At 39.5% G+C, this 18,963-nt stretch overlaps 1 protein-coding gene across 3 annotated transcripts in view; it reads right to left on the bottom strand.

The window, feature by feature from the left end:
- Positions 1-17,772, bottom strand: part of LOC140463507 (C-terminal-binding protein 2) — a 285,613-nt gene extending 267,841 nt beyond the window's left edge. For 2 of the 3 annotated variants that reach the window (XM_072557562.1, XM_072557559.1), the window contains exon 1: positions 17,173-17,772. The gene's annotated coding sequence lies outside the window, so the exon portion shown is untranslated. The remainder of the gene's footprint in view (positions 1-17,172) is intronic. The other variant, XM_072557560.1, reaches the window with a different exon arrangement.
- Positions 17,773-18,963: the final 1,191 nt, after the last annotated feature.

Here is an 18,963-nt window from a genome sequence, read left to right on the forward strand (position 1 = left end):
AATAAAACCTGTACACCGTACTGCAATTCAGTCCATCCTTGCTGTCAACAATTTTAGGGAAATATTAACTCTCAGCTAAACTCCTAAATAACACAGTCAGTTCCTTTCAAATGCACAGACTAGTTCCACAAAATTGCTCTCTTATTAGCAGTGATGCCATTGTATTTTCTAAATTGGAGTTGATTTTTATTCACCCATGGTCAAGTACTGGACAAGTGCTGGTTAATATATATAAACATTAACCAATCATTTTCCTTTAGATATTTAGACAGTTTTGCAGGGTGCAAAATTACTGTTCTGTGCTGAGATTTCTACATAACACAATTGTCCCAAACACCTGAATGTGTGATGCATTTCAGGAACAAAAAGCCATCTTCAGAATCATGGTTCATCTCACTAATCCTGTGGAACTTTTTGTTCTCTATTTGATTAAACTAATCATGGGAAAAGGTGAAAGATGGAACTTGAATTACAAGAATTTACTCTTGCGCAATCTATCTCACTTTCAGTTTTCCATGAAAGGTTCTCTAAATTGTCAACTTTCATTCTGGCGTTAATTCTGAAACTTGCTGTGATTGTTGGAAGAATGTGATGAATAAAATCACAGTATATTGTGGTCTCTGAAAATGCTTTCCTTCTGTTTAAAATCAGCAAAACTACAATACTCCAAACTTATTCCCCCATTTGTCTTGTCTGCCAGTCCAACTGAACCACCAACATCCTGAGAGTTATCATGACCAGAACCCACACTGGATCAGCCATATAAATACTGTGGCTACAGGAGAAGCCAAGAAAGGCTCATTCTAAATTATTCCAAAGGAGCTATTTAACAACTGTCATAGAATAGTTCCCACTTGCCTGGATGAGTGTAGTTCCACGAACACTTAAACTCAGCACCATCCAGGACATGGCAGTCTGCTTGATTAGCACCCCATCTTAACATTCACGGGCTCCACCACTGAAGCACAATGGCAGCAGTGTATACTACCTGCAAGATTAACTTCAGCTACTTGCCAAGTGTCTTTGAGCAGTAACTTCAAATCCACAAACCCACTTTCCCTGCCATCTAGAAAAGCTAGGGCTGTAGGTACATGGAACAAAACCAAATTCAAGTTCCCCTCGATACCATCGCCATGACTTTGAATTGTATCACCATTCCTTCACTGTTACTGGACTAAAAACCAGAGGCTTCCTTCCGAACAATACCTTGGGAGTGCCTTCACCAGATGGACTGCAGCGATTCAAGAACACAGCTAAGTACTACCCTTCTTAAGAGCAATTTGGAAGGAGCAAGAAATGCGGGCCTTGTCATCAGCACAGAGATCCAGTGAAATCAATGAATAAACTATGATTGGTGGCTCCTTATTTGGACAACACATCACAAGTTTAATTATTAAAACATATAAGCAACATCTGACAAGTGAGTCTGTTTCTCAGTGGCCCTACATTTTCTTGATAGAAACTGTAAAAGGACAATAAGCACAAAGAAAATATACTGGGTTAGACATTTCAACTGAGAACTGTATTCTTGACACGATATTTAGGTGGCATTTTCCCATCATCTGTAATACACGGTGGAGATGAATCCAATTCCTCCATTTCCTCCTAGTTCTCATCTAGTCCCATTCAATTTTATTACAACTGTCTGTTTATTGAATCGTCAGGCTTGAATGAGTCACATTCCAGACTTCATACATTGGCATGTCTGGCTATGCAGAAGGTGCAATTTGGGTTCTAAGTATGTTCAAATGTGTAATCTTCACAGAAAGGAATACTCACTCATTGCAATAAAAGCAGACAGCACACATTATCCAGCTAACAGTACAGAGCAGAATATGTGTCTATAGAAAACAGGTTGGATTTTTAATTCCTAGTCAATTCACAGAGGTAGTCAATTAAATTAAATCAACAGATACATGAAATCCTTGGTAACAGAGTATTGATGATGCTTTTTTTTAAAAAAACAGGTTATGACAAAACTTTAAAAGAATAAATTCAATACTGGCAATAACAGCTGGCTTAGCCTCCAAAGAGAAAGAGAGAATGGCACTCAAGCTGAAATATCAACGATGCCATGCACTCAATTGTCACTACAGTAGACAAAATAAAATACAGATTTCACCTCTTGACCTGTTGAGGATATGAGGCATATCCTGCATACTATGAAATTGGTGCTTACACATTATTCATGTCTAAAAACAGTACGGAATAATCATCGATATGTCATACTTGATTTCCTGAAGCATGTCTGGCTAAATAGTAAAAGATAAATACACCAGATCACACACTCAAAGAAAGTTATTTTTCGCAAGCTAATGTTGAATGATCCAGAGTATTGATTAATAGCAATAATAATCAAAAGATGAGAAGTAGTGGACTGTAGGTTAATTGGAAAGATGCCGCAGATTAATCGAATGGGTGTTTTGCTATTCAGAATGAAACTGGTAGAACTACCGTACACTCGATGTCTCCAGGTGTGATTCCATTGATCACAATTCTCCAAGACAAACTAACAAAGCATTCCAAACAACACACCCCAATAATACAGAGTGGCTTGTGTAAATTAGATAATATTTAGTATAGTTAGATAAGGTAAAACAAAAGTCAATCACCAAATCACATGCATCTTTTTTCTAGCTGCTTGAAAAACAAACCATTCCATTTATAATAAAGAAACACCTAGGAAACACCACTTTACTTAAGTCTGCACACCCAACAATTTCCAGTTATTCTTATACTGCTTTCAAAAAAATCCAAATTCTAATGCACCCTTAGTTGACAATCAGAACTAGAGATTTTTAAATAATTAAACAGTGTGCCCTGACAAAAAAAAAGCGTGTTAAGCACTACCAGCTTTTTCCGAATCAAGACAATTACATCCTCAGGTTTTTAAATCACTAAATAACAAAACAGATCATACCAAAACATGTTGAAATTATCAGAACTGAATGCATGCATCTACGTTCGTCCTTTGATTTTCTGAAATAACACCTTTTGCTATCCTGTGTCTGATCAGTAGGGAATTTAGATCAGCAAATCAGGTAATGATGAAAGAAAATGAGAAAATAACTGGTAGTCAATCTTAAAGGCAAACTTTAATGTTAAGAGTTTCTAAACTACCTCAATGAATAATTCCTCAACTGAATTGATGTAAAGTTAATAATTGATGATTACATTCTTTGCAAATGTTTTTTTCATATTCTACTCCTCCTCTTTTGAAGGCATTGGGCTATAGCTCCATAATCCTCTAAATCCAAATAGTCATTCTTTGTATATGCTAGCCATGACAACCAATGTCAGCAAGCTATCACTGCCCTCACCCAACATACATGTTAGTGTCTATTCAAGCTAAGGGTGTGGTAATAGCAAAGACTTTTGCTGTTGAGTCCCAGCCAAGAGGCGTGGAGCACAATATTTCAGTATAGCGGTAACTCACCTTGCATTTTCTAGCCTCGATAATCAGGCTACACTGAAAAATAACTGAAGCACATTTATGAGAAATATAGAAATACACAGAGATCAGTAAAGTTCTGGTTGAAGCAGATTGAATGGCCACAAGGCCGGTTTCAACAGACCGCATAGCCCCATTATAAAGAGTGGTAAAAATCTGTCATCAGGTTTCCTATGACTCCAGGTAGAAGCTTGTGTTTATGAGTATTAAATGAAAATGGCAACAGGCTTCTCTCTGATCTCACCTGTAGCTCCATTTTGTACTCGAATTTAAGGACAAGATTCACAGATGAATAATGGCTGCATGAGCACATTACGAAACAAATGGAAAGGGTAGGGCTCCTGTACTCATCCATCAACTGTCACAATTAAAATCCAAATCCTCAGCCTGTCATGCAATCACAACTAGATTCAGCAATGCATGACAGTGCTAATGGCTTCTTTATAGGCCTACAACTTAATAAAATATCTTGTTGAACTTCATTGTTATTCTCTCTGCAACATTTAGAGCCTGTAGTATCAGATTGAGCTGTAAGAACAATCTTTATTTCCAGACAGCAGCAGCTGATGGACTTTTGTCCAAAGACTAATATTGAGTCATCATGCTCGTCACCATTGACTCAATGGTAAATCAAATTTTATCTAGTGCCTTCAAAATCCTACAAACTTTTATTGTTTGATCTCCCATTTAGGAACTATTTAAGACGGTGACAATCAATCTCATGCTCAACAAGACCTTACACAATATGGTTTCAGGTCTCCTTTATATTGCAGGATTGTCTCTAGTGACAAAAAATACCTACAAAACATGGTTAACCTAATACCATTGCCCCAGCACAACAAAACTACCCCAGGAAGAAGTTTCACTGGGTGCTCCTTATGACCAAATCCCACAGGCTAAAAGCTGATTCCTTGCCAATTTGTCAATCCATCTGTAAAATGCCAGCTGCAACTTCTTCCCGATGTCTGTGCTTAAAGATCACCTCCCAGTGTCCAGCAAAGTCCAAACTAGCAGTACAAAATCAAAACTGTGGTTTTGCATTACCACTACAAGTGTTAAAAAAAAGCCCTATCTACAGTAGTGGTTCTGTTGTTGCCAAATGCACCCTACACTGCAACACAAACAAAGCAGGTTCAGAAGCAAGAAAATTAACCACACAACCACATTTTGGAATAAAAATGAGTTATTAATCTCTCATCCATTCAACAGCTCACATTAAGATCCTTAAATTAAAAATTATTTGAAAACTTGTTCTTTAATAAATTATGCTTTATATGCCAAACTCTGGTGCTGATCATGACTGAACTCATTTAGAATGCTGGGGTCATTTGGTCAGCTGCACTCAAGGAATTAATAATCAGATCTCAAAGATTCTTGAAATATGCCTTCTATACATCACTTATTTATCAAAGATAAATATGAGCGTGAAAAATCTAAAACATATTAGTAACTGGGGCACAGTTACTTTAAGCACCAGACCAAACTAATCATTAGCAAAGTAAACTAAATTAGTCAATTAATATTTCTGCAGAAAAACTTGTAATAGGCTTCAGTAATCTCAAGGAATATAGTTCTTCCTATAAAACCTTCCTTGCTCCTCTTCTCATTATAACTTAAAGATTTAAACGATCTATTTGACTGGAATTTTCTGAGGATCTCCTCAAACTATGATGGCCCTCAAGTTTGTTGGAAACAACCCAAAAATTTTAAAGTAGAAATGAGTTAACTTGATTTTCTAGCTTAATTGAAAATGTTCTATTCTGTTTGTTAAATGATCACTTTGTGGTGTTAGTGTTTTAAGTCAAGAATAAACAACACAAAACATTGTTAAATGCAGTCTCTCTCACCAAAAGAAAATAGCAACTACTTCTGGTCAAATTATCGCAAATCAACACTTAATGCATTTACATGACTTTCTTGATACACTGCTTAAGCAGAACCAGGAACCCATATCAGATGATACATAAAATAAACTTTGTTCCTCAAATATCAAATCAATGATTTCATACAGCATGTTAAGTGTTCATCTTCCATTATCAACAGTAAATTTATGGTTATGGTGCATAAATAATAATAAAACTCTTTCTTACAGTTAGTAAACAAATTGTTCTTTTGCTCTCTGTTATAGACTCCTTTGTTTTAATCAAAACTTAGTTGTGTTTTTAAATTCTGAAGTAATGACACATATCCTTGGTGATTGTGATAATCAAGTCTATCTTTTCTCCTCTCTTCATATTATGGTACATCACCTGCCTAAACGTCTGTCTGGTGGAGATAAAGTATTAGACCCAAGTTTTTTTTTTAAATACAGTGAGTCACAGCTAGTTTAAAACAAATGTATCAGATACATCAGCATCTATCAAGACAACCTACAAACAGGATAGAATACAGAGAATAAACAGTCCAAGACAGTCAAATACTCCACAAGACATGGGGCACAGATCCAATACTTTTGAAATGGGGGGTAAAAGTGAGAAAGGGTGATGAAATGAGCGACCCAGATCTAACTGGTGCAAATATGGTGACATACACACGTTTTGAAATTTAATAAATTTTTAAGCGATTAAAATTTCCCTTGGATTTACTGACAAGACTCAGTCTGTGAATAAATAGGTGGGGCAAGAAGGGCCGCGCATTGCCTACGGCACAATTGGGTTTGATAAGATGAATGTACTTTTCCCATTCCCATTTAACCAAGACTTAAGTGCTGCAACAATCCCTCAGAATACTCCAGCATTTACCTGCAAGTAAGGGGAATAATTAGTTCTGGCAGTGAATAGTTACAGCGCCAGCAATAAATTTCATATCACGCTGGAGTGAGATAACATCTTTTAGTCACAGAAGAATACTTGAGCACCTGTTTGGCTTAATACATCACAAAATGTTGGACATACAACATACAGCTGCAGGCAACTATCAAACAATTCAGCCTTTGTTTGCCTTGAGAAAATAAATAACTAAAAAAACAGTAGAAAATGGGTTGATTGTACTTGCATCAATCTTGGAAGTGTATCTGTGTCGGGTTACTGTAACTTTTCTAAGTTCATTCATCATTATATTACTACAAATCCATTCAAATTTAACAAACCACCAAAACAAAACAAGCCCCACAGAAATTCCTCACACAATGCACTCATTATTGTATTAGCACTTCCTCTGAATCATGTGGAATTCAGAGATCAACATTAATTAATAATAAATCCCTCAAATAAACAGTTATTTTTCTTCACTATTAGGTTGAATCCCTGAATGAATATATTGAAAATGTCAGTAAGTGAGGCAAGCAACAGCTAATTAAGCCTGTTGGAATGGAAGAAAGTATAGCAAGTGACCTTGGAATAATGTGGTTACCTCATATTCAGAGGGGAAGTTCTGTTATAAACAGAAGGGCAAACCAGGATATCTTTTACATTGTACTTTAGGATGTAAATTATAGATCAGGAAAAGACAAAACTGCATTTTGGGGAAACCACGTGTATGGGCTGGGAAACTAGATGTGACAGCAACCTTTAAAAGTTGATCAACATTAAAACAATGCACAGAAGAACTGTAATTCAATGTGTCAACCATGCTGGCCTCTGAATTAGAAGGGTATAGACTCAAGTCCCGCTTCAGAGCAGTGCTGAAGCACAGAGGATTGCTGGAGGTGCCATCTTTCAGATGTGATATTAAACTGATCATCCTTCTCAGGTAGAAGCAAAAGATACCATCTGATTATTTGTAGAAGAACTCAGCAGTTTTCCTTGTTGTCCTGGCCCTCAACTATCACTAAAGCGTATTATCTCAACAATTTATGACCATTTGTTGAATCCTGCTGTTTGCAAAAGGAATAGAACAACAATAACACCTTAAAAATACTGTAAAGCATGTGACTGGTACATGATGAGCTCACAAAAGCAGAAGCTTTCCATCTCGAAAAGGCTTCCAGGTAGGACAGTCTGCTTAGAGATTTGTCTGAATAATGAGAAAAGAGAACTCTACTATCCCGATCTGAACACGTTTGGCAAAGTAGATGTAACCAGAATATCACCCCCTGGACAAACTGGGATTTGACCCTCCTCTCTCATTTTAAACAGCATACAAGGTAGGAACAGGTTGCACATAATCGTTTGAGTGAACGTTGCCAGAAATACTTGTTAAACATACTGCTCTTCCTTGCAGTTCATCTTTTAAAACAACTATGCTCCTAAAAGTATGTTTGGTGCTTCTGATGTTTAAGACTCCAGTTATGCAACAATTTAAAAACTGACACTCAAAATTAATAGTGTCAGAATGCAAATGCGAATTCAATTAGTGCAAAAGAAACTGAGTCATTCCGATGCTATTTATATACGTAAATCTGCAACCAGTGAGCACTAAATAATCCACATTCTTGAAATTGAGGATTCCGAACCTAACAAAATGACTTGACTCCGTATTCAAACTGCAGCCACACTAATTAAATCACTCAGCTGGTGTTCATCGGTCTTCATACAACTTGCTTTACAACATCAGTGAAACAATTCCTCTACCTGAAATGCTATTGCTCTCTTCACAGATGCTGCTTGACCTGCTGTGTGCTTCCAGCAGCTTCTGGCTTTATCGTTCCACATTTTCAACAGTAAACGTCATTTGCTTCTGTTACTTCCCATATAAATGTTTTTTCACATTAGTGGAAAAACGTCAAAAGAAAAATCCATTAAAAAATCCACACATTACATACCTGCCAATATCCAGCTTTCCAGCACACTCAAATTAATATTGCTGTTCTTTTCTCTGGATACATTTTAAAATTAAGTCCCATTTAACATGAAGGGAGCCAGTTCTCCACTTCAATCAAGCATTTCCAAAATTTTACAGTTACATTATGGCCCAAGAAGGACTGATTAAGAACAACTGACATTGGTTAACTTATTCTTTTGTGAAGAGTGGTTATGTCAAACAAGTTTTAAGAGCCTTTGGAAGATAATGAAAAATGTAGTGAGGAGAATGGTGAAGTTGGAGGGAGTGGAAATACACATTACGGCACATGTTGAATATGTTGTGTGTTTTTTTGGAGGGTTTCTCACCACAAGGCCTTGCAAGGTTTCTCACTGTACTTTATCAAATTCGCCTCAGTAACTACCAACCCGACACCATGCAACTCTCTCATCCAATTGTAGACCTCACCTTACCGCACATCGTTCCCAGGACAACTTGCCATTTAGTGGATCTCAAAGACTGACCCAAAAGGCCATTGTTCACCTGGCCAAGCGTTGATCATCCAGTGTTGCCCCTCACTGACATTGTCATGGCTAGGCAGCCACAAAATCTCACTGCTCACAGCAAATAGTCGATATGATTGACATTCTTGCACCTTTGACCCCGATCACTGTCTAACCAACAAGCCACACAGTTCACTTGCCCTTAACTACATCCTGTCTGAAAACTCTCTCTACACCCTGGCTATTGTGGCCTCGGTACCCCTGACAGACCTGCTGCTTGTCATTTCCCAGAAGGAGAACATCACACACGTGCAAACAAATGTACACACTGCAAACATGAGCTGTTATTTACAGTTAGCAAAAGTGAACATAACAAAAGGTAGAAGATGCTGGAGTTTGCTCCCACAATGCAAACCACAAATGTGATCAACCCAAGCAGACAACTGACAAGACCCAGCCCCTGGACTGTACCTGGCGGTGCTGGGACCCCTTGACCAACAACAGCACTCCCTCCCGACTGGATTGAGCACTAGCCCCACCTGTTTCCAGTACGACCATTTGAGTGAATAAACACACATGGTGTTTGCTGCATATCCTCTCAGTGTTAGACAGGTGGAAGATGTCTCACCTACACCAACAGATTCCTACTGACAAGCAGCCCATGTATCTGCACAAAACAGCGCCTCAGTCTGACAGTACTGATCAACATTAGACTCTGGAAGAAGCACCAACAGGCATGGCACAAAAAAGAAAGACATGGATGCTGAGCTTTGTGAACAAATGCCAAGAGAACCAGCGAGCAGGCAGCGCTAAGGTGCAACCTGGTCCAGTCATTGAGCTGAACATCTCTGTAAGTAAGTGTCCTGGCAGCAGGTTTCAATACTAGTTGCTTGTGCACCCTGCAACACAGCTGCTTCCAAAGGGTCCTGCAAGTGGATCAGAGAGTTGTCATGAAGATCACAGGGATACCATCTTGATCATGAGGATTTGGAAAATATTTGACACAATGGTCGGTGGACAAGGAGTACATGGATCATGCCCCGAGATGCTGTTTCGTCATGAGCAACATAGAGGCTCCTAGCATTCAGTGGTGAGATGAAGTCACCAGGTTTCTACTCTGTCTTCGATGTCGAGACTTCTCAAAGTGTAGCTTGGTGGATTTAGTAAGATAAGAAGCTATATATTAATTACCCTATTTGCACATTAATAAGGTCACTAACAAGCAATGATTCTCCCTTAATAGGCAACACGCTGCTGTCTGGTAGTTACATAAAAGAGGCAATGAGTTGCTCCCAATGTCAAGCTAGGCCGTGAGAGATTTTTCACGTGATTCTACCATGAACCTCGTCATAGCCCATGCTGTCCAGGCCCCTATCGGATTCTATCCATTGTTTTAAAGGTAGCAGAAGCCAAAGTTGGAGATGTTAGACTAAACAGTGCAGCAGATGTGGCAGAAGAACTGAAGTGGAAGACATTGCTGTGACACAGCTGAGCTGACAGGATGGTGTAATCCCAATTCAGGAGGCGGAGTCTCAATGACAGCCCACACACTTAGTTTGCAAGTTTGAAGTCTGTTTACAGCCTGCAGGGATAATAATTCAACTCCAGGAGAAAGAAACTAGCAGAATCAGTTTTGTGGAAGCAAAACTTGTATCAGCTGATCATGATCCGAGTGTAGCGGCAGCAATCATGGTCAAACATGCAGCTATCCCTATGGTAAAAAAAACAACCTCAGTTGTGTAGAGAGCATGGAGAGATCTAAAACTATTCACAAAATAAAAACAGCAGTTTGTCCAAAGTTATACTTTCATTTTCTTTCTGTACAAAGTCTTTTTTTAAACAATTGCTTATCTTCAAAAAAAAGACAACAACCATATTAAGATTCAAGATAGAGCTGCCCACTTTTTGGGCACTTTTTCCATTTCCTTTTATATCCCAAAAACTGTTCTTCCTATAATAAAGGCCAAATACAGGTCATTAATCGACACACAACTCTCTACCAAGAGGACTAGCAAGTTACAATAGCAAGTCACCACTCCTATGGGTATCACTCCAATATTCAGACAAGGATTAAATGAATTTCTTTGAAGGTGCAAAACCTGTCAAGATATGCAGATTGCTTAATGAAGTTAAGCAGTCAACTGATATACCCTGGATAGTGATAATAGAATTGTTGCGCTAATGGAATTTCAGGATAGTCAGAAAAAAGTTGGCTGGAATAAATATCAGCCATGAGTAAGCCAAATCCCTCAAGGTACTCTGTTTTCTAACATCCAAGAACAAACTAATTATTCCAAACTAAACAAAGTTGTATTTTTCACCTGTTTTGATGTCACCCAGCAGCCATTGTCAAAACAAAATTGACTTTTTGAACAGGGTATTTATATAAATACCCAAGATGCAAGTTCTTTTATTGGTTGTAATACCTGGACAGATTTCTATTCTTATGTAATCCCCAAAATCCTTTGGTAAAGCAGATGAGAATACATACCTGTATATTCAAAACAGAAATCAAAAACAATAACATACTCACAGAACAAACTTTGAGCTTCACCCCTAGTGCAATGTAGTGTTAAAGAAGCAAGATGCTGAGACCGAATTTCTTATCTCTAACTGAAAATAGCAGAGCAATACATCTGATCAATTTCACAACACTGCAAGTTAAATGACTGAAACTTAATAGAATTTCAAATAAGTGGAATGAACAACCCTTATCCTGTTTGAATAATAAACAATTTAAAATACATCAACAATCCCTCTGATCAGCTGTGCAGTAGGGCAAAGTTAGTTGTAGCAATAAACCAGAGAGACCAAAAAGGTAACAGAGTTGAACTTCCAGCTTCAATGAGTTAGTCAATCACCACCAGTGAGAAGTGCTTTTACAATTGGTGAGAATGCACCTTGAATTAATGAAGTCAACAATCCTATTCCTGATCACCACCCAATGTCAGTGCCGGAACATGGCTTTTAGATAAACTGTGATAGCTTGCCTGGTCACACAGTCTGTCCCTATTCACAACATCTAGAATCGTGACTAGGCTACTCGAAGACTAACTGTACCCTAGCAACAGCCAGAATCTTTAGAGAACAGATGGTGTGGAAGAAAGCTGGTAGAACTACATTTACAACAATTCACTTGGACAATCCCTCTTACCCCATCATCATCCATAAAAAAATCTTAAAGTGAAAAATCAAAGCATAACACAAACTCATAGGCTTCGACCACTTTGAAACTTATTATCAGCAAATGCACCAAATAAACTCAAGAATCACCACCAAACTCTTCAAAGCCCAAAAAGAAGAATTGAAGTAAACCATACAACCTTAATAGGAGCTGCCTCCTCCCCAAGATTGTTCTACCATTCTTTTACAGCTGTATATCAATGCATTTTGCTTTCAAACCAAAACCATTCAAACCATTTATTGACAGAGCAAATAGGGGATATATCAAAATTCACAGAATAGTTACATTCCAAGAAGAAAGAACAATTCTAAGGGCAAGATCCAATTTCTGTCATTAATTAAAAAGTTAAAGATAGCATCAAAGCTAACAAGAAAGCATAGAATTAAATAAAGGATAGTAGCAAGTCAGAAAACTGGAAAGAATATAAAACAAATCAACAGGGTGTGACTAAAGATTGATAAGGAGACAAAAAGCACAAGAGAAATTTAGCTAGAAACATAAAAACAGATACTATCAGTTTCTATATGACACAAAAAGATTACAGAGGAATATAGATAGGTTAAAAGAGTGGGGCAAAAATCTGGCACGTGGAATATAATGCAAGAAAATGTAAAGCAGAACATTTGTTTTGGCAGAAACAATAGAGAAGTATAAAATCTAACTGATAAGAATCGCAGATTTCTGAAATGCAGAGGAATTTGGGTGTCCTAGTACATGAAGTGCAAAAGGTTAAGTATAGCAAGTAATTAGGAAAGCTAATGGAATGTTATTTATTGGAAGGGAAATTGAATGCAAAAGTATGGAAGTTATGCTTCAGATAATGCAGAGCATTTGGGAGACCACATTGTGTACAATACAGACTCCTTATTTGAAGAAGGTCATAAATATATTGGAAACAGTTCAGACTAATACTTTGAATGAGTAGGTTGTCCTATGAGGAAAGGTTGAACAGGCTAATTTGGTTGGAGTAAGAGGCAACTAGATCGAAATATATTAGACCCTGTGGGGTGTTGACAGGGTAGATGTGAAAATAATTCTTGTGGAATATTTCAGAATCAGAGGTCACAGTTTATAAGTACAGGAATATTCATTTAAGACCAAGATGAGGAAAACAATTCACGGAGGGTCATGACTCTTTGTTTCCATTGCCATTTGAGGAAGACAGTTCAAGAGACTTTGAATATTTTTAAGGCGGAGGTCAATTGATTCTAGATAGGGATGGCATGAAAGATTGTCAGGGATTTGTGAATTAATCAGATCAGCATGATCGTTTTGAATAATGGAGCAAAGCTCAAAAAGCCACGTTGCCTGCTGCACATTCATATGTCTGGTCCATTCCTCAATTCCATTTATCTCGATTTAAGTACCTGACCACAGCTACCAATCCCAATCTTGGAAATTTTTTAACCCAGCATCCAGACTCTTTTGGAAGTGAGCTCCAGCTTCTCATAATTTTTATAGAGAAAGGGGTTTCCTGACTTCAATCCAACTGATTAACCATGAATTTCAGTGTGTTCAGATCCCCCTCACAGAGAACATAACGCTGGCCCAGAGAATCCATCATTTTAAACATTTCAATTAGATCAACCACTCAATCTCTTAAATTTAAGGGAACCAAAGATAAGTTATGGCAGTCTCGTAATTCAACTCTTTAAGCATTTGTATAATTCAGGAGAATCCATGCTACACCCCTACAGGGACCAAAATCGTTCCTGATGTACAATGTTCCAGTTGGGATTTCAGCAAAGCTCTGTACAACTGAATTTTCATTTCCACAACTATGTAATTTATTCCCCTTGAGATAGGGGCCAACATTCCATTAGCCTTTCATTTATTCACTGAGATTTTAATGATTTTGAAACATAGATACCCTTTGTTCCTCCAAAGCTCCTAGTCACTCCCATTAAGAAAAGATTGATTTGATTTGATTTCCTGATCTGATTTTCTCAAATCTGAAATGGATGGTTTTATAATTCCTTGCATTGCATTTCATCTGCCATTGTTTTGCTCGCTCACTCAATCTATGGTTCCATTAACACAATTTACTCTGCTTGAGTTAGTATTATCTGTGAGCTTAAATATACAACTCCCTAAAATAAAACAAAGAACTGAAGATTGAAACAAACGAACAGAAATTGTTGAGAAAACATCTGTGAAGAAAATACAGAGTTAATGATTTGAGGCCAGTTCCAAAGAAGTAGAATGGATTTGAAATATTGCCACCACTTTGTCTTCACAAATGTTGCCAGACTTACTAAGGTTTTCCAGCAATTTCTGTTGTTTGCATATAACTCCCTACTCCTTCATCTAGTAGGTATACAACAATGAATACCTGTGGCATAAATACAGGATACTGGGAAACAGCACTTGTCAATTACCCCTATTCCATTGGTTATTACTCTGTCCTCGACCAATTAACAACCCACTGAACGTGCCCCTGAATACAGGGCCTCTCCTTAGAGTTGACAGGAATTTTGGAAGTTAAGATAGGAAAGGGAGTGAAGCTTCTGCATATATGTCCATAATTGCTGGACAGGCCACACAGAGCAAGTATTATGAAAGCCATTAACAGAAACTGTCAGAGCTGTATACCTTGCCTGCGATCCAAAATGAGTTAGTATCAGTGTACTAAGCCATTTTGCCTGTGGGTAACTTTCCCTTTTCATTGGAAAGTAGGAATGTAACTGTATCTTGTTTGGATTTCCAGAATCCACTGTACTTGATTGACCGTTTATGATGCATGTGAAAGTCATATTAATCTGACTAATATATCACTGAAGTAATTTAGAGGAATCATTAAACAGCGTTGAAATTTGCTGAATCAATCTCTATTGAGCAGCATAGCTGGGTTATTGTACAAGTCAACTCTGAAGTGATTTAATCTTAATTATAGAGCAAGAAAGTTAGAGTCAGATGCAAATCTATTTGTGTCATTTACCAATGTTTCCATTACTAGTTCATCATGCTTATTCACCTTGCCTTGTTTAACTGGAAACTAAACTTAAAGATTACGTTTTATGTCATTTCCTATCGCTGTTTAATTGTTCACCATGATGTGACAAGTGTCTATTGTTACACATGATGCATCCTGCAAAATATCTGTACCAACACAGCTGGGAAACACATGCAGTGCCAAATTCAGGCTCAAATCCTGCCTAGGTCAAAGGTCACATATTAGACCATATGATCATAAGATCAAGGATGAGAGTTAGGCGATTTGGCCCATTAAGTCTGCACCAACAATCGATCATAGCTGATGATATGTTTCTCAACCCCATATCCTGCCTTGTCCTCATAACTTTTGATCTCCTTACCAATCGAGAAACTATCTTGCTCTTAAATATACTCAATGACTTGGTCTCCATGCCCCTTAGCGGCAATGAGTTCTACATTCTCTGGCTGAAGAAATTCCACCTTATCACAGTTTTAAAGGGTTGCCCCTTTTCTCTGAGGCTGTGCCTACTGATGCTTCTACACTACATTTTATTTATTTATTTATTTATTTAAGGAATAAATAATGCAAAATTAATTCATTAATCAGGAAAAGAGTATGGAATAAATTCATTAGACACATGAACCTGGATTAGAATCTGTGCACCACTTGGCAAGTTTGATTTCAATATCTTTGAAAAATTTGCAGACAAAAAGAAATACAATCCTGGTGTTGTGACACAGAACTTCGGAAAAGGAAATCTGTTTAACACTCATAAACCTTAATCCAAAAGCCTGATTTGAGACAAGAGGCTGTGTTTTACATTTTAAACTACGTAATTATATCACAACGTTGTAAGATAACTGACCTTGTAAGGTCACTCACAATCACAGTGATGTCATGTGTTCTTTCAATAAGACTTCAAATCTGAAAACTCAATGTCAAAATGGTCGACTTCTAAAACCGTAAACACTTCTTCAAAGCAATCTAGAAATCAATGGATGTTTTAGTAATAGCTCTTTGCCAGTGATGCCAAAAATAAAGTTACTGAGTTGCCATTTTGAAACAACTTTTAAAATGATGAGAGGACTTTTTACACATTGTGGAGTCTGTAGACTGAAGCAGACAGTGGGGCAGCAAATGGGGCAAAAGAGAACCACAGGAGGAGAAGAGAGGAATGGAGGAGGTGGGGGGAACAAAGGACAGGGGAATAACAAGAAATGGAGGAATGGGGGATAACAAGGAAGAATGAGGAAGTACACAGAGAAGGTTGGAAACAGGGAACTGGTGAAACAGAGGATGGTGGGGAGTGGAAAACATGGGGGAACTGGGAATGGGAGGGTCAGGGAACACAGCTGGAAGGGAAAATAGAATCCAGGTGCATTGGCTGCAACTTGACAAATACTCAGTGTAATGACAAAGGCAAAAGCTCAGGTCCCTACTCAATGCTGATACTGCCCATCACTGGGCCCAATATAGTGTGTAGAGCCACATAACCCCTGGCTCCTTCTGGGGTAGACCACCTTCTCAATCAGTCCCCTCCCCAACTCATTCCCAGACAAGTAACACTGAGCCATCCTCGTTCTCAGTGTAAGGGTGGTAAAACGCTGTGACCAACCCTGACTATGAGCTTGATCCTGGGGACAGCAGCAGAAGTGTGAGCATGTTGGGGAGGGGGGCTGAGGATAGTAAAGGTTAGGGTGATGGGTAAGAGGGGTGGAGGTAAAGGACTGGAAGTGGGAGTTGGAAGTGAAAGTTGTAGGTGGGGCTTGTGATGTAGAGAGAACAAGGGGACATGGGATCTGGGTTTGGGGTAAAACAGGATAAGTGTGGGTTGAGTCGGAATGGAAAGGGCTGGTGGTATAGCAGCAGCAGGAAGAAGAAAGGATGATGAAGTGGGAGCATTTGTGGAGAGATGGAGAGATGACTGGCCAGGCAAGCTCTCTGGTTCGGGGGGGGGGGAAGCTGGGCAGCAAGGGGGCAAAGGACAGTGAGGGGGCATTGGGAAGCGGGAGCAACAGGTATTTGGTGGCAACGGTCAGTGGGGGGGGGGGCAGTGAGCAGAAGACAGATAGTGGGAGGGCACTGAGGCTAATGCATAGTGGGGGAAATAGGTCAATTGCAGTAGGGATGGAGGCAATAAACAGCAAACATTGAGGGCACTATGGTGAGAATGGGCAGAGTAATAGGCAGTGAGGGGGTCAATGGACAGTGAAGGGAAAACTGCAATGTGCAGTGGGTGGAGGGGGGACGAATGGGCAGTGGTGGCAATAAGAAGTGGTCAGTGAAGGGTCAACAGGCAGTTGGGTGTCATGGATAACGAATGTGCAATGGGGAGGGAGGGCAATGGGCAGTGTCGCTGGGTGGGAGGGAGGGAGAGGGGTCACTCCCCACCCCCACCCCTGTCCAGCCGGCTCGGTACCTCTCTCTCTGATCGCCGCCAAGTTAGAGCCGCCCGTCCCTGGGCGCCGCCGCCACTCTCCGCATCTCCATCACTCGCTGTCCCCGCACACGTTTCCCGTCGGCTCTCCGCAGACAGCTGGTCCACATCCAAAACACACACAACAAAACAAATAAAACGTTAAAAAAAAACTTAATCCTCCAACTAACAGCCTGTAAAGATCCGAGTGCCGGAGCCGATCTCCTCTCTCAGCTCCCCCCCTCCCCGGGGCAGCAGCAGCAGCAGCTCCTTTCTTGCAGAGACTGGGAGATCCAAGCGGCTTCCTGCTGAAACCCTGGGCGAACGCCTTTCACTGTCCGGGCTTGCTATCGCTGGATGGGAAAGGGGGGGGGGGTGGAAGGAGGAGGAGAGCAGCTTCCTCCTCCTCCAGAAACAAACAGATGGAGTTAGACACACACCGAGAGAGAGAGAGAGAGAGAGGACGGAGGGGGTGGGGGGGAAAGAAGAGGAGCCTCGCTTGGTCCGGCTTTGCCTGCGATCGAGCTGCGCTCCGCGGGCGGAGTCTGCTCCAAACCAATGACACAGCCCCACATGGACAGCCGCGCCTTCGGCGCTTCCCCACTCTCTCCAGCCGCTCTCCTTTCACACTCAGTCTGACAGCGGAAGGGGAGAGGTCCCTTCATCCAAATCTCACTCACACACACAGAGAGAGAGCGGCAGCACCGCCTACAAATCCTCAACTTTCCAACTGCGGCGTTTCCATTTGACAAAAGAAAGAAACAACAGTGCAACCGCTCTCAAATCTACATAATGAAATACTTGCACTCTTTTCTTGTTTGCCATTTTCAGTCTTTTTAAAAAAAAGCAACATCCAATGCAAGTGAGGAGGCCTTAACTTTTATTTTGGTGCTTCCTACTGCTTCATGACAATGCCAGACCTCTGCTCAATGAAAATACAGACAGTTTCATTAAACGTACCTGAGCAAGACTGCAGTAATATTTTAATTTTATCTAATTGAATATTGATTAAAAATACCCATCCACCCGAAACCAAGTTACAGGGATGGGCATTTTTAAAAATGTAATTTAAATTAAAACGCTTACTGTTGTATTAAGTTTTGTAGCAAAAAGTTCCGGCTCGTATTGAGCAGGATTGTTCGCATTTCTGATCGTCTATGACGATGGGCTCATTGATTTGAACGTTGGAGTGTGAGCGTGAGATGAAGAAATGTCTGTTCCATTATAGTTATTTCATTGGTGGTTTCAGATTTAATCTATTTACATCACTTACAGCGTTTAGCTTTTTTTTATGCATGTGGGTCAAACTGCGCTGAGCTTCGGTGTCAAGCAAATCGAATGGCTCAACAGGCCAATTATCCTTTCACTCTTGCAACTAGCATGTGGTGTCACCTCAGACATCAGAAGTATAAAAAACGAAGAGAAAGAAAATCACTAATTTCCTCTGACTTTGATAAATTGGCATCTCTGCATGGGCAGGGGCCAAGGATTTTACAAGTAGCTACTAAATTACAGAAACTTCAAGATTCTTGGCTAACCTCAAGCTATTTAGATCACTTCCTCCACGTGAAAGAGAAACACTAGTTACCCAGATATAAAGCAAAACAAAGTAACCCTGCTTCACCATCTACTTTCCTCAAAGAACTACACAAGAGATCAGCACCAGTTATTCTGTTTTGTGATAGACCAGAGCTAATTTCAAATAACTCCAAGAATCCCTTGGATTTCAAAAGCTTGTTTAGGCCACTGTTCTATTTGGCAAATAACCATTACATTTCTGGTGTCCATCACATG

Source organism: Chiloscyllium punctatum, chromosome 38, assembly GCF_047496795.1.
Source record: "Chiloscyllium punctatum isolate Juve2018m chromosome 38, sChiPun1.3, whole genome shotgun sequence".
Lineage (NCBI taxonomy): Eukaryota > Metazoa > Chordata > Chondrichthyes > Orectolobiformes > Hemiscylliidae > Chiloscyllium > Chiloscyllium punctatum.